We start from the raw sequence: 17,864 nt of genomic DNA, 5'->3' as shown, positions 1-17,864 counted from the left end.
GGGTGTTACATTGCTGTGCATTGCTCTTCTGTGCTGCTGTGTTGTTACCTTGTCATTCATTGATTTGTGGTTTCATTTTATGATATTAATGTAAATTGTACGTCTTTTAATTGTGCCCTCCTTGTAACCCACCTTGGGACCATTTGGTGAAGGGTGGGAATATATCTATCTAACCTAACTATATAGTATTTTCCTAAGCCTTCACAGTATCACATTGCAGGTAAATGCCCTAGGTGGGGAAGCGGCCTAGGTGTGCTGTATGGAGCTGCACAGCAGCACTCTTTGTCAATGGGGAAGCAGCAGTGTTGGGCAGTGCCAGTGGCAGCAACACAGAGCAGGAATAGGTGAGGAGCATTGGCCGGTCCATGGTGGCTGGCGCACACCAATGCCTGGAGGCACTGGGAAGGATTTCAAGAGGGTTGGTGTGGGGAGTAAGGTGCCTTGGGGAGACGTCTGGGGGCTTTTGAGAGTGCCTGATGGGGGCACATTTTTGAATGTGTGTGTTTTGGAGTCCTGTGTATGTGTGTTCCTGTGTGTGTGTAGTCCCTCTGTGTGCATGCGCATGCTCATGTGTGTGTTTGGAGGTGGCTGGCATGTGTGTGTTTGGAGGTGCCTGAGTGTGTGTGCTTGGCGGTGGAGGGTTGGTGAGCAAAACAAGCTGGGACAGAACCCCCTAGTGTGTGTGTGTGTGACAGAGAGAAATAAAACATGTGGCAATTATACTAAATGTGCTGGAAATAAATGCCTTTTTTCTCACAGGGCTTCTGTGCCTTCAACACTTTGAGAAATGAAAGACTCCAGTACAGTGGTTGAGCACATGCTTTTCATGCAAAAGGCCCCAGTTTCAAATCCTTAGCATCTCTAGCTAGGGATTCAAAAGACTGAATCTGAAATTCTAGGGAGCTGCTGACCATGCTGAGTCAGGGAGCAATGGTCTGAAGAGGGCTAGCCCAACACATTTTGCCATCTGAAGCAAAGGACAAGATGGTGCTCCCCCATTCCACACTTACCAAATCCCACTACACTGGTAGCTGAATCTTACTTCAACCTAATCTTACTTCATCACTGGTAAAAGGACAGTGTCTTCTACTCCTTAGGGCAGCATTCTAGCTTAGGTGGTCCTAGCGGTCTAGCTTACAGGACTGGAGGTGAGTGGTGGGGAGGCTCCCTGCTGCCTTCAGCACCCCACTTTGCCTAATGGTAGGACAGCCCTGGGTCTGACTTAGCAAAAGGTAGATTTTATTTCTATGTTCAAATGCAGGGGTAATGATTTCCTCATCACTTCATTCCCATGCCAGGAAAAGTTTCACAGGCTGTTTTTAACTGTCCTGCAAACTAAAACTTCACGAAAGCAAACTAAAACTTCACGAAAGACCACGAAAGATGGTCTTCCATATATTTCTCAGGTTGCCAGATTCAGAAATTGGGGGCATTGCATCTCATCATGAGTGGCATCAGGAGATTCTGATCTTTCGAAAATGTTAATAGCAAGGCAAGTCATCACAGGGGAAGTCCAGAGGAATGTAGCTGGGTCAAAGTCAGCAGCTGCTGGTGACTTCATACCTTCAGACATGGATCTGTGGTCTTACCCAAAGCCTCCCCTAATCTTTACTCCAGGCGCTGTTTCTGCCTGCCTGTTCTTTTCACTCTTTTCCTGAGTCAAAGGAAGGCAGGCCTATGGAAGTTTCTGTGAATAGTATATAATTGGGGAAGCTAATATTCAGGCATGACAAATCTGTACTGCCTCAGCATCCAGCATTTCAGTCTTGAAACCTATATAAATGGTCCTCAAATCTCACTGTTGGTGCTTGGCCATTTCAGAATGTGGCTATTACCTCAGCATACATCATAGGGAGTAGGACACAATGGAAACATGCACAGGATTGCAATGCAAGTGTCTCTCAGATTTCAGAGCATCTGCAAAATGAAGTGAATATGCAGACTGCTTGCCTCGTCCAAGTTGGAAATCATATTATTGGTTATGAAATTCAATATCAATTCATTGGTCGGGAAATGGAAACTAAAATGGAAGGTTAATGGTGGGTTGCTGTCATGTTTAGATGATGTTTGAAATTATGACATGATTCAGTGCTGTGCTCACACAGACGCTCCTAGGTTTATGCATTAGTATCTAATTCCATTGCAAGGAAATTGCCCATAGTTATACAGCCAGCATGGATTTTTCACATTCCCCATGTTAAATTGAAAATATCCCCATGCCATTCTGCTACTTCCCATAAGCTCATTTCAAAACAAAATTCATAATCCTGGACTCAGAAACACTTGCTTAACAGCCCTTTCAGTTTTCATGGTGATACACAAAACACTCAGAGTTCAACGTCTAAAACAAGAGCAAAATAATCCAGGTCCTGGTTGGACTTTTTTCTGTCAGTTCCTAATTTACTGAAATCAATTAAAAATCACCCATGTTCACAGTTTACATGTAATATTATTACTGATCTTCATCTTCTGCAGTTGAAAAGTTTAAAAAATACATGTTTGATTTTTAATTAATTTATAACTTTTGACTCTATGATAGGGCAGTAAGAACCAACTGTCAGTGTTCTAAAAACCACACTAACAGATGTTTGCCTTGGCTAATCAGGGGGCCACACTCACTCTTCCCCTGGCAGAGCTCCAGTGGCAGTCAGCCCCTCTTCCCAAAGAATTCTGGTGACTATAGCTCTGTGAGGGGAATAGGGAGTCCCCTAACAACTCTTATCTCCCTTCACTAACTACACTTCCCAGGATTCTTTGGGGGAAGCTATGACTGTTTAAAGTGGGATAAATGTCTGGAGTGGATATGGCCAGGGACTGCTTTGGTTTAAACTGGGTGGTAGACTACATGTGTCTGCTGTAGAATAAAAAGGTGGGTGAACCCCTGAAAAATAATGATATTGTTAACAGTGTTTCCTTTTGGAAAGGAAAGGGGCGTTCCCTCTGCCCAGTGCCCACCCACCTAATCTTTTTGATCTTAGAATGTAACTGTTAAGACAGCCAGCAAAGTAATTTCAATAAAATACTGTCTAAGAAGTGGACTAAAATGATAGAATTTTCAACTTGAGGCGACAATTGAATTGTAGTTTTTCTTCTTGGAGGCTTGTACTGCATGTGAGGCAGTTTTGCCTGAGTATTTCTGAAGACTAAGAAATGCTCTTAACCTGCTTGGTGAAGTAAAGATATTTTTCAAGTAAGATAAGAGAGCTGGTGCCACCTCTAGAGTACTTAGGCTGTCTTTACATACCCAACAGTACATTCCCTTTAATCAAAACAAAAGGCTGAAAACAACAGCCTCAATGTAAGCTACAGTTGCCTGGATCTCGCTATAACAATTGCTGTTAAGATTGCTAGCAACCTAGGCCAAGTCACTGAATAAATGTACATTGTTTCCCTCATTCTATGTGGTTTGTGCAATATTGATGGTACTGATGGATGAAACTGTTGCAATTTGTTTTGCATTTATTTCCTTAATATTCATATTGCTACATAATCCTGCTGGAAGGAAGGGCGGGGCATAAATAAAATTATAAATAAATAAAATATTATTTGAATAAATGATAAGGAAATAAGTTTTGTAGTCTGTTCTTTGCTAACTGGAGTTAATTAAGGCTAATTAAGCCTATTCCAATCTAAAGCCCAATCCAAGTGAGCCTTATACCTTTCATCTAAAGCAGTGAAGGGGAACCTGTGGTCCTCCTGATGTTATTAGACTCCATCTTCCATCAGCCTCAGCCAGTATGGCTAATGATCAGGGATCATGGGAGTTGTAGTCCAACTACAACTGTGGTCTGGAGCACCACAGGATCCCCATACCTGATCTAAAGTATGTGAAGAAAGCACAAAGCCCTTTAGATAGGGTGACTGAGACATACAAACATAATGGAAGAGCCTATCTAGCCCAGCGTCCTGTTTCCCACAATGGCCAACCAGATGCCTATAGGAAGCCCTCCAGCCAGACATAAGGGCATATTTTAATTCTCTGTTTTAGAACTGACCTCTGTCTTGCTAAATGTCTCACAGCATTTGAGTTACATAACCTTCTCGGCAGAGGAGTGATTTTTGAAGTATCATTTCAATTTAATTCTTAAATGAAAGTGGCACCTGTGACTCTGGATAAAATTTTCCAATTCCCCCCCCCCCCTCACACTGCAAACCTGCTTCTAAGAAAAGAAACTTTTTTTCCCATTTCTGGGTGTTTCTTCTTAGTAACTTTCCTCTGACTGTCATCTTCAGTTTCATTTGCATCAAGACTTCTTGGATGAGATCTTTTCCTTTTTCTGCTTAAATTTTACATTAATCTATTTATTCAGACAAATTCTTTTTAGAGCATGAATTTAGGACCCATCATATTTAGATAAATTATGGATTGTTAAATTTTGACATTCTTTGAAATGCAAGTTCCTCGCTGTCTGTCATAATTTCACTGGCAACCCTGTAAGTGCAGCAATTTCTTCCTGAATTCAAGTGATGAGACCAGGATTGTGTTGCTAAGGTACATTGCCATCCAATTCTGAAGCCTGTTTTAAGAGCTAGCCAGTCTTTGACTTTCCATTGCCTTCATATCCATTGGTAGACTGCAACAGCAGCTCTTACATTCTAAATGCTTGTTTCACTGTGAACAGTTTTGACAGCAGTAATCCCACAGCAATAGCTGGAGTGTGGCATGTTCTAGGTTACATAAACAATGCTGCCATTTTCAAGAGTTGTGTAGCATGTCACTGTTCAGTGCTACATGTGCATGTGAGGCTTCCCTAGCTTGCCAGTGTGAGGAAAGGGCTGGCTGGCATTAGAGGATGCATTATATGGGGATGTTGTTAGTTAGCAGTTGGTTCCTTCTCAGGAGTTTGCCACTGCAGACACTGCTGTGCACTGACTGGAACATGCTAAAAGCTCCAGGGAATTGCCAGATGAGAACCTGTTATATTTAGAAATATGCAACCTCTAAGCCAGGATGCATAATGGAAGTTGTCTCTCCTGGGAAGTTTACATAATCTTCAAAGCCAATTTTTTCTGTAGTATTTTCCCAAACACTATTGCAGCTATTTGATCATAACACAATAGGACAAGTATCAGGAAATATGACCCTATAAAGTGATATAAGACTTGTTCTTTGCTAAAGAAGCAACTATGAACATTCATTTCATCCTCATGTTTCCACCTACTATTTATTCCAGTTTCGCAGTGACAGTGAATGGCAATTTTTAAATTAAGAGTGAGATTTCCACTTACCAATTCAGCATTTGGAAACACTTTTCTGCCTTACAATTCATTGTAGAGGAAAACATTTTAATAAATCACTGGAATTGGCTTCATTTTTTTTTCATATTGTGCTCTGCTGCTATGGATGAGAAGTCTATTAAAAATGAACCACAGAATATTGTCTTGAATATATGTGACTAGGTATTGAGACCTTTTCTTTTCCAAACCTGATGTAAGCATGATTCCCCTCCCCCGAATTAGCAAGCTACATATTTGTCTGTTTACTTTTAGAAAAGGCGTGATCCAAGCAAAGATATGAATATTTGGATCCCAATTATTTTAATAGGAAAGATGTTGCCTAGCTGATCTAGAGGTTTCAATACACCCATATGGGCTCAGATGTCCACATATATATTTGTGTGAGGTAGACTTATCCCAAAAGAATGTTCTTGCAGATATTTTTTTCCGACATTGAAGAAAGTTTCCAAATAAGCTGTTTCATGTGTGCATGAAAGAGCTTGGCATCTCTTATTATAGACAGCTGCTTATAATGGAGGAATGCTGGCAAAGCCTTGTTATAGATGACAATTCATGCTGTTTTTTAAGTCATCCATCTTTCAAAATGGAAAAAAAGAATGAATTTATACTATGTGAGTCACCAACATAAGTGGTGTACACTACATATAGAAGGATACACAATATTTCAGAGTACGGTCTATGAAGTGGTGTAATGTACCAAACTTGTAGTAAGTAAGTAATGTTTATTTACAGTCATAGACCCAATATACAGTTGGTTAGACAGTCAGATTTGAAAACAGAAACAACTGAAAACAATCCGATACAGTATTAGCAATTTGTCAGTCCTTCTAAAACAGGCAAACTAATATCAGATATCCTTTTACGTATGGACTGAGCTACATATAAAAATTTTGCAACAGATTTAGTAGCGGCTTTATCTGTATCAGATAGAAAATGCTTTAAAAGCCAATCGGTAGATCTACCAGGAAAAGTTTTAATAATTGGTAAAATAAGTCTAGTTCGGGCATCCTTATACATATCACAGGCGAAAAGAATATGTGCAATTGTTTCAATCTCTCTCAATGTACAAATACAAAAACGGCTTTCATATGGGACACCATTAAAGCGGCCTTCTAACATCGCCGACGGAAGGCAATTAAATCTCGCCTTGGCATATAAGTTCCGATAGCGAGGAATGAACAAATCATCCAAATAGGTCGCATGGTTGGGAAAAAGGAAATTTAAGCCAAAATAGGATAGACAGCAGGTTTTACGAGCATTGGCCATAGAATATTGAAGGTCAATGTCCTTAATACGCTGGCCAATAATATGGTTAGCTGTGCCAATATCCATAGTGGATAGAAGATCCATTGACAGGCCAAGAATCTTTATTTTCTCATTGAAGCTTTTAGGCCAGGAGCTGGTATATGAGTCACTCCAGATTAAGTTTGGGAGTTCTGAAGGAGGGTTTGCATAGGTTATTTTGGTCCAAAATCTAAAAGCCTGGAGCCAGGCAGAACACTCAGTTGAGGTAAATCCTGCTTCAAGACGCAAACCAGCCGCAGAAACACAGCGTGGCATTCTAAATATTGATCTCAGGAAGCCCGAAAGTACCGATTCCATCTTGGCATTAAAACACGGTACCCAAATTGGAATTCCATATAAAAGTTGCGGAAGTATTTTAGTTTTAAAAATTTGAAGAGCAGCCGGAATATACTGACCGCCCTTTACGAGAAAAAAATGAAGGATGGGCTTTAGATTATTATTTACAGATTGAATAGTAGCCCGAATATGTGTAGACCAGGAGAGTGAAGCACAGAACAAGATCCGTAAGTATCTGTACTGTCTGACCTGATCTATCTTTTGGCCGTTTATTAACCATGGATGTAATGAAGACCGATGAGAGAAAACCATAATTTTAGTCTTATTGAAGTTGATAGTAAGCGAATTTTTATCACAATAAGTCATAAAGGCCCGTAGCAGCCGTTTAAGGCCAACCTTCGAAAAGGACATTAACACAGCATCATCTGCATATAGCAGTAGCGGACACTTAATACCAGCCAGCTTTGGAGAATGAAAATTATCGGCGAGACAGTGCTTAATCAGATCATTTAGAAACAAATTAAATAGAGTGGGGGCCAAAATACATCCCTTCGTACCCCTTTAGTAGCGGGGATGGAATTTGTCAAACTGCCATCAGCTCCACAGTGTACCCGATACCAAACTTGTAATGTTGCATGTCTGTCATGATGATGGATAGGATATATGAGGAAGGAGAACTTGTATACTGCACGGATCCTAGACACAAAGACACATATTATTCTTGAGCATTCCTAGCAGGGCCCAAGACATTTTGCTGCCTCAGTTAAATGACAAGATGGTCCCTCCCTTGCACATTCAGAAGCTAACTGGACTTGTGGCTGGTAATGGGACAGCACACCTTGGTCATGGGACAGCATACCTGAATACAACAGTCTAACTTAGGGGCCAGAGGGCAGCTGACATGGTGCACATAGTTCTGTCTGCTTAGTTAACTCTCCCTCCAAGTGAAAATCACTAAAAACAGATCACTATTGTATAACTTGTACGTGGTATGAAATGTTCATATAATGACATGGTACAATTCACCTTTTCTAACAGAAATACATTTTCAAAAGATGCCGAGACTACAATGACCAAGGAAAGTCTTGTAGTGAGTGCTGTCATTAAATTTTTCACAGTGTTTTATATAAGAATGCCTTTGCTCATCAATGAAACCCTTGCCCTCTTTTAATTAAAACTACATTACTTTTCCTAATAACAACATCTATTTAAGAGATCAGTCCCTAACATTAATTTAATAGAGGCATTCCATTGGCATTCTATTAGATTTTCCCAATTAAATTAGCATGATGGACTTTTAATGGATGTTGTAATAGATGTTATTAATGAGAATATTGTAAAATTAAGATCTGATTCAATGAGTTTCTTGACTGGCTGTTGCAATGTTATACAAAGCCACTGAGTTTTGCCCTCCAAGAATTAACTAGATACACACAATTCAGTGAAACCAAGCAAGCAAAAATAATTAAATTTGTATTATGTTCGAAGAAAAAACAGTTTTACAAATGGTATGTATTTAAACTGTTTGAAAAATGAAATGGACTGCCTTCAAGTCGATTTCGACCTATGGCGACCCTATGAATAGGGTTTTCATGGTAAGCGGTATTCACAGGTGGTTTACCATTGCCTTCCTCTGACGCTGAGAGGCAGTGACTGGCCCAAGGTCACCCAGTGAGCCTCATGCCTGTGTGGGGATTCGAACCCTGGTCTCCAATGGTTTTAAAAAAGGTAATACTACCAGCACCCATTGAAATAGCAATGATAAAAATTATATACATATATATACTTTTGATTATTTCTCAGTAATAACCAGATATACCTGCTCACACTGACTAGTACAGAGATTTTCCACAGCTGATGTATTTGATAACTTGGATTACTTACTAAAGTCAGCCTTGAAGGAGTTTATCTGAAAGAAATACTGGTGTTCCTTTGGGATGGATGCTCCCTGACTCCACACATAGCCTACAATTGTGAAATAGGAATTAGACTCTGAGAAGGTTCCTAAACTGGAGATAATATGAAATATTATCCAGGAATTCTTTGGAGAATGAGATTTTAAGTATTGCATGCATTCAGGTTAAGAATATTCTGGATTTGCAACATTTTGTGAATGTGCAACAACAGATATCTGTTTTCCCATATTAAACATATATACATGAATGCTAATAATCACAGGCAATTGTCAGCATACCTCGTGTATCTCTGCGTTTTCAGATATTCACAATTTTTTTCTCTGATTGTCACCATTCACATGTGTGTTGCAGTATACATCGAGTAACAAGATAAAAGTGTGAAGCATTCACTGGAAGCACAAATAGGAGGTCAAAGACCAGCATTCTGGTCTTTGACCTCCTATTTGTGCTTGAAGTATACATCAACATTTGGACATTCACTGTAATGTATATGGTGAATGTTGCCTCCAGTTAATTCCTGTTCCTGTTACAATAAATGTAAGGACAGTAATTCTGCACTCACATTTATTTATTTATTTATTTAAGAACATTTCCAAAATGCTTAATATTTAAAAATCTCCAAGTGCTTTACAAAAACACAGCACAAAAATGATAAAGCAGTGTCATAAAAAGGCAACATAAAAATCAATAAAACAGATAAAAACAGGAATTCAGAAATAACAGGGTCTAATCCAATGGGTCAGGGAAAGCCTGAGCAACATGATACACATTTTTTTACATGACATCTGAAGCAACTGATGGATGATACTTCACATATGGCAGAGGGAAGGACCTTCACAGGGCAGGGGCAATGGCAGAAAATACCAGTTTTCAGATCACTTATCTGTGATATTTGGTAGGGTGCAATGTCACAAGTAATATTTCCCCAAATGATCTAAGTAATTTTGCTGGGCTATACAGGGACAGGGAAACTGGTCCCAAGTTGTTAAGGATTTTATATGTTAGTAACAAGGCAATGAATATGGCCTGGTAGCTGATCAGAGCCAGAGCAGTTCCCTCAGCCCCTCAGCACAGTTGTGATAGATATATATTCTGGCCTTCCACACAACTACCTGGCTGTAGCATTCTTCCAGATCCACATCCAGGGAAACTGCCACATACAGCACTTTACAGTTGTCCAGTTGTGAGGTTTCATTTCATTGGCGATCACTCGTGGCCAAGTAAGATTGTCTTCCAAGATAAGGTCTTTAACAGTGGGTAAGTAAGTGACTGTGGAGGCCAATTCTGGATCTACACAGCCTCCCACAGTGAGGACATAGGTTTCCAGATGGAAGATGGTCGTGATGAGGATTTGTTTGACGTGCCTTCTGCTTAGCTTGTTTGTCCCATTTGCCCTGTATTCATGCTTCTTCAAAGTCCACAGCACCTTTGATAATAGCCAACCTTTATTTGGGACGGTCATGGGCCAAGACTTCCTAGTTGTCGATGTTCATGTTACATTTTTTTAGATTCGCTTTAAGAACATCTTTAAACCTCTTTTGCTGTCCACCGATGTTCCGTTTTCCATCCTTAATTTGGGAGTAAAGTAGCTGCTTTGGAAGATGGTGATTAGGCATTCGAACAACATGGCCGATCCAGCAAAGTTGATGTTGAAGGATCATTGTTTCAACACTGGTAGTCTTTGCTTCTTCCAAAACACTAATATTAGTCTGTCTGTCTTCCCAAGTAATTTTCAGAATTTTCTGGAGGCAGCGTTGGCAGCGTTTTTTGAACCTTTTCCAGCTCTACAATATCCTTTTTGAGATGAGGTGACCAGAACTGTACACAGTATTCCAAATGTGGTTGGACCATGATTTGTATAATGGCATTATGGTATTGGCGTGATATTATGAATGTTGACAATCCCAGAAAGCAATTGTGATTACCTGAATGCTCAAAGACATACCAACACATTGTGACAATCACCTATTTGTGATTATCAGTATTCACTAAAAATGGGCAAATGGGCATATATTGTTGGACATGCACAAAATTCATCTGGGATTATTGGCTTTCTCATAAGAATGTCAACTTTCACTATATTTTTTACATTTGGTGCACCATATCTTTTGGTGAATGTTGATATTCGCATGTGAATGTTAACAATCCCAGAGAAATTTTGTGAATTTATCAGAGAGACACCATTGTACATTGATTGCCTCCAAAATGAGATCACCAGTATTAGCACTCATTAATGTATGACTGATAGACAGGCTCATACTGGGAAAAAGGGTGGGATCTAAATAATAATAATAATAATAATATACCCCAATGGATGCTTCACACAAAAAAGTCAACACTCACAGGTGAAAGCCAACATCACTACATTTCACACAGTCTTTAAGGTGGTCTGCTAGCAAAAGCAGGTGAAATTTCCTCCACACTTTTTTGTGTGTCAGTTGGAGAGCTAGTTTGCATTCTTTAGCAGCAACTGTTTGCTGACACTAATGCAGATATTTTTTCAATAAAGATGGTCAAAACATTACTAAACAGACATAATCACATTGTGCCATAGGCACCAATAAAGGCAATAATCATATAGAGGGAATTCTTGAAATGCAACCCCAGCATAACTCAATGCAATGAACAATATTCAACTTCATGGGAAGCTCAGAGCAGGCAGATTATCATTTCAGAGTAGCTGTCCAAGTTATTCTTAAATGCAGATATGAAAAGCAAAACTTATTTTCTGTCTTGGCAATGAGTCACTTTGAGAAAGAATAAAAAAATCATACACATCATCACATTTTATATATTATCCCTCTTCCATTGAAAGGCTCAATAACTTTGCAATTTTAATTTAAGACTGTAATAATTCCACCCCTTTTGCGAAATCTTATATAATTCTCCCAAACATGTAAAAATGAATTTTATGGTATGACATTTACACACCTGTATATGATCTGCTTCTAACAAGGTGCAAAGACAATATAATGTCTGTCACTGAAAAACAAAGCATTTTGTAAGTGTGTTTTTATAACCCATTTATGCAGATACATGTGTTTACGAGAGCAGGACTAGACTGATTTGTCAGACCTTTGAAGTCAGAATGAACTTTCCCCATGTCCAATAACTGATAACTCTAGCTTACTCTTCTCTTACATCTTGGGGCTTAGTTTGCTTGCAAGAGTCATCGGGGCTATTGCTGCATAAACTCTTTTCAGCTCTGTTTCTGACATATTGTGATCTGAATTACAGGGGTTGAACTTCCAAGCTGAGTGGTAAGTGGATGGATGATAGACTTTATGGTTCATATCGCTCTGTGATTACTTGCAAGTATGAAAAGGGCCTCAAAGAACAAATGCCAAATATCACTTAAAACACACACATGGCAGTTCACAAATGTGGTAAATAATCAAGTGTTCAGTAGTTGTATGAGGAGACTTCATCTGCTGCATATGCGTATGTGAAGAGGGCTACTGTTTTATGAACTTACGAATTCCTAAAACATTGTGAGGATTGTTGGGATTCTGGGGAGTGTGCCCCTTCATAGATCTTTAATCCTTTGCAGGATCCTTCATAGCATCAAGAGGCAGCATTGAGGTTCCAGACTGAAGGCAAGAAGTATTGTGTTACACTCACCTTGAAGTAGTGAGAAAGTTCAGGGGTGCAGCATTTACCCAGGTTTGCTTTCATTTAGAAGGTCATTGGAGGATGCTGGTGTTTTGTAATTTATTTACAAATATACAGATTGAGCATAGGTGGAGGCAGAGCTTAAACATTCCAGCAGAAAGCTACAGTTCCCTGCTCCTACATCAGGAAGAGAAAGACAGCACTGCAAATTATGGTGTTTTCTCTTTGTTAGTCTGGGTCCCTGACACTATCTCAGTCTCTGATCCAAATCTGTAATTCTGTTGCTCTTCACTCACAGCTAACCTGTTTCCTTCCTCTGATTAGAGGGGAGGAATAAGGGTGTGTCATCATCTCCTTGGACCATCACCTAGCCTTCTACCTTATGGGTTGTATCCAACTAAATTCTACATAGAGTAGATCCATTAAAATTAATGGTCCTAAGTTAATATCCAACATTTCCCTAATAACCCATAGTTTACTAATAAATGATGTACCTTGCAATGTGGCCTACTGGTCATTAAGAAACATGTGCCTGGATTGGAGTGGGGGCTGCTTGGGAACCATGTATATGATCTTATGTTCAATGACAGAAGAAATGTGAGATTCAAGTGCAATAAATACAATAAATAAATAGCTATTCAGCAATGGTTCTAAACTGTAAAACCTCCATGCTGTGAAAAGGCTATAGCTCAGTGGTACAGCATTTCTCTTACATGCAGAAGATCCTATGTTTAATCTTCTGCATCATCCAATAGGGCTGGGAAAGAGGCCTGGGTAAAACCCTGGAGAACCGATGCTAGTCCATAGACAATACTGAGTTAGAAGGTCTATTACTTTGCCTTGGTATAAGGCAGCTTCCTAATTTAGTACATAGGGATCTATATGTGCAATTTTAAATCCCCAGGTCGCCTTTTAGCCAAACTGTTCCCCAAGACAGTTTCAATCTCTAAACCTGCTTTCATTTATATTCTTTGCACCAATCAACACAGTGTATTTTATAGCGCACACACACACAAAGATGTCTATGCACCTAAGTTATGTCAATCTTGAATTCTGAGAACAAATTTATCCATAAGAGGCTTGGTGTTGTGCTATATATTTGTAGTGAGATGGCTTGTAGCTCTTTGTAGTACAAAATATATGCTGGAGACACTGAATATGAGAAAGACAATACAGGTAATTATGCCCTTTTGTGGAATGTTTTGTGCTGTCAAAATATTATCATGTGTAAAAGAAATAAAATATTGCCATCTAAACATAAAGAAAAAAAATGCAGCTGGAATGATCCATTTTAAATGTAAAGCACATTTCCCCCACTCTTTGTAATGGAGAGTCTCCTGTGCCAGCTCTGCAATGTTGTGTAGAAACTTTTTTGTAAAAATAACGTGCCTGGAGGGTCTTTTTCCAAGAAGAGGAAATGCTTTTAAAGTAATCCTAGATCCAAAGAGTTCCCAGAATGCAACAGGATTCAGATAAACATGAAAGCAAACTTTGTATTACACAATGATGAGGTGAATGCCTGTTGTGTGAAGTAGATTCAGTTATGTTACATATTTCTTAGTAGATCATTTGCCATATTAAGAAAAAAAACCCTTATCTTTAAAGCAGATCTATGAGTTGCTAGGTCAACTGGGTAGGCTCAAATTAGGTCAGTGTGGGTGCCCTGGCTAGACTTTAGGAGTTGGAGATACTGGTTCAGAGTCATGCTCAATCATAAAGCTTACCTTGTGTCCATCTCTCAGGGCCAAATTGAAAGCTATCTTGCCAGCATTGTCTGACATGCAACAGCAAATAAACATCAGGACTGAAGAAGTTAAATGGCACAAAAAGACACACTTTGTTCAGAGATTTATCTGTTAAATTTATATCCCGCCCTGTCTTCTGAAGGAGCCCAGAGCTGTACAGTGAAAAATTCCATAGAGAAAAGGTCCCAGCATTGAAAGATCATCTTGCAATAAATGGGAGAAAAATTAATGACAGTTTCTTTGAAGTAGGGTTAGTTCTCCCACAACCTTTTACAGCAGGAATAGGAACCTCAGGCCTGTGATCGAAATGTAGCCCTCCAGACCTCTCTATCTGGTCCTTGGGACTCTCTCAAACCATTCCTTTCACTGCCCCTGCTCTGCAATCTTCTTGAGTACTTTTGCCTGGCTGGAATGTGATCATACCTCTTGTTTCCCTGGATGAAGAGTGAAGAAATGTGTGCATGAAGGAAACCTCTGGCTTTTGCATGGTTGGAATGTCATCTATTATACAGAAGTAAGAATCACACCCACTGCTCTGACAGTTTTTTTGCCTCTGGCCCTGCTCACCACTGGTCTGTAGCCCCCAGAACTTGTCCATGAGGGAATGCGGTCCTCTGACTGAAAAGGGCTCCCCAACTGTTTAATAACTACAAGATGATTCTTAGAATTCTTTTATTGACAACAGATACATTAAAACATTTGAATGTGTCAGTCTCACAACTTGTAAATGGTTCTGTTAACTGTGATCCATGGGATGATCTATAAGCATATTCAGTGAGTGGTCCATTGTGGAAAGCTTATATATGGCTCACCAGAATGTAAACTGCAGCTCCTGTCATATGTTTTCCATGTTATGATCGATGGGGCTGGCATTCAATCTGGAAATTCAAATTTTTTTCTAGATCTTTTTTACTTACTCAGGGTTTATCAATTGGCCAGACCAGCATATTCCATCATGTAAGATAACGTGTTCTCTTCCCCCCCCTTAGCTTACTGGCCATGTTCCTGAGACCAGACTGCATGTTCAGCTAAATTTGAAAACCTGTCCTAAATGATGCCCAGTTACTTTGGATCTAGAGACGCTAATACCTTGTGCAGACATTACCGTTCTTATTGTACTACTTTATGGTCAGGCAAACATGGAGTATTGTGCCTGTAATTGCGCTACTGACTGCCTCTCAAAATGAAGGTTTTCTGGTAATTATAACTATAGCTGACATTTATGTATTAATATTTATGCAGGATTTTATTAATTTGCCTTTTAAAACAGACTCTGAATACCAATGTGGAAATTCTAAGAGACAAGTAGAAGTTACCACTTGTTTATCCTACACAAATATAGATTTGTGACTGTAGTCCATTCTTTATTATGAATTGTCTTTATCTGTTCTTGATCCCAAACACACTTACTGAAATAGGATATCAGATTAGCTACCTGACAAGAAGATTTTTTAAAAAATTATCTCATTGCTTGATGGATTTAAATCAGAAGTTTATGCTTCTGTCATTATATGGGCACTCAGATCCAAATGAAGAAAGTATACTCTTGGGACTCAAGTAAATATCAATTGCTGGACCAGTATTTCATGCCCAGGTAAACACAGGCTATTTTTTTCTGTAACTGGGCAAACATGCACAATAACCACTAGCTCATAACTTCACCTTTATTATCAGTATTCACATATTTTTCTAGAAACTGGACAACAGATTTTTTATTTATTTATTTATTTATTAGATTTGTTAGATGCCCATCTGGTAGAGGTTAATCTGCCACTCTGGATGACGTACAACAAAATACAATACAATCCATGTAAAAACAATTCAAAAAGCAAACAGTATAAAATTTAAAAACTGAATAAACCCCCATGGAACTACCCTCTGCCACCCTAACCCCCTTCCCAAGCCTGGTTAAAGAGCCAGGTTTTCAAGGCCCAACGAAAGCATAACAAGGAAGGGGCCTGACGGAGGTCAGTTGGCAAAGAATTCCAAAGTGAGGGAGCCACTACTGAAAAAACTCTGGACCGTGTCCTCCCCAATCTCGCTGATTTTGTTGGGGGAATAAGAAGCGAACCATTCAAGGACGATCTTGTAAGCCGGCGCCCTTTCTTGTGTTATCTGTGTGCAGGGGCTCCATGCAATTAATAGGAAGCAGAATGGTACTTCTAGATATCTGCAGATTGAGTATGGATGCCTCATGTTTAATGGCAGAGCTGTTGAGATGCAGAACATCAGAGGAGGTGCCAGAGACATACCCCTACCTTGTTTATAACATGAAGCCCCTACATGGGTGTAATGCATGGTGGGTTTATATCTGTTCCATTTCAGAAGTAATTAATAGTAATGGTAACTTCACTATCAGTCAGAATGAATCCCAGGTGATGGTAGAATGCAATATAAGTGTGTCATGCTAATGTAGTCTGAAGGTATCTGGACACATTCACAGAAATCACAAGATAACATCCTCAGAGGTTCTGTACCTGATATATTGCAAACCTTAATTTTCATATAAGGCTTGAATAAAAGCCGTATATTTCATTTCCTGTTCTTTATACTTGTACGATTAAATTTTTGGGGAGGCTTATTACCTATCAACTTTCTCCTGTGGCTTTTAAAATAAAAAGAGCTAAGCCATCTGGTCTTTTTGCACTCCAGCTTGATACCTTTTAAACTTTGTCCTATGTCCTCAGAAAAATTAGAGCCCAGTTTGTTAAGCTGAGAATGGCAACATTGGAGCCTAAAGTAATGTTAAACATGCACTGGAAGGAGCACAGATCATATCAGTGCTTGTATGTAAACAAGTAGCATCCTTCCTGAGGTTATCACTTTAACATGTTAATTGTTTTTGGTATTCAACCCCCCCCAGTTTTATTGCAGACTTATTTGGCAAAAATATCTCTTTGAAGATAGTCTTGAGGAAAGCAAAATGGCTTGTAAGTTTTCATTAATGCGGGGTAGAGGTGGGAGTGATGCTGCATTTTAATTCCATGAGTAAATATCAGTTTGTCTAAACTCCAGGGGGAAAAACACTATCTCTACTGCAATTTTTCTTCCTAAGCTGAAAGCTCATTGCACTGCTGTTATGCGATAAGCTTTCAAACACACAAGCCTTGAAATAAAGCTAAACACAGAAATGAGAAAGAGGCCTGGAATTGGGGTAGAAAGCAAAACAGCAGAATGTGTTGGTGCCAATGACATATTTTCTCCTGAAGTGAATAGCAGCAGCTTCTGAGTGAGGGGAGGTGATTTTAACTAAAGTCCAACATGTAGTGAAAGGGTTAAACCCCTCCCCCACACATTGCTGTCCTGATCCTAACCAGACTTTTCCTGTGGCTGCTGTTTAAAAAAACAAAAATAGACATAATCCATGCATCCATACATTGAACATATCACCTATATCAGTCTGTTGTCTGCTTACATCATCATCAATTGCATGTGGATAACCTTGCAGTTATCTTTGCAGCCAATGGCAGCACATGAACAGTAGTATATAAATGCCAGCTGCAGAACACACTTCTCAAGGCATACAGAACTGGATTGTATTTATTTATTTGAACGTTTAGTGTCCCACTCTTCCACCCAACCAGGATTCACAGAGCAGCTGGGAGAGATAAATTAAAAATCAATAAACCCAATAAAAGTACAAAAGCAATACAGTCTGGCAATACAACAGAAGAAAAAAAATACCAACATAAGACAGACAAAAAGAAGAAGCAAATATATGAGACCTGAGAAAACAAAAGGGTCTTCACCTGGCACCAAAAAGATATTAACC

The sequence above is a fragment of the Rhineura floridana genome, chromosome 8 (assembly GCF_030035675.1).
Source record: "Rhineura floridana isolate rRhiFlo1 chromosome 8, rRhiFlo1.hap2, whole genome shotgun sequence".
Taxonomy (NCBI): Eukaryota; Metazoa; Chordata; class Lepidosauria; order Squamata; family Rhineuridae; genus Rhineura; species Rhineura floridana.
The sequence above is the reverse complement of the archived record's forward strand: the minus strand, read 5'-3'. Positions refer to the sequence as shown.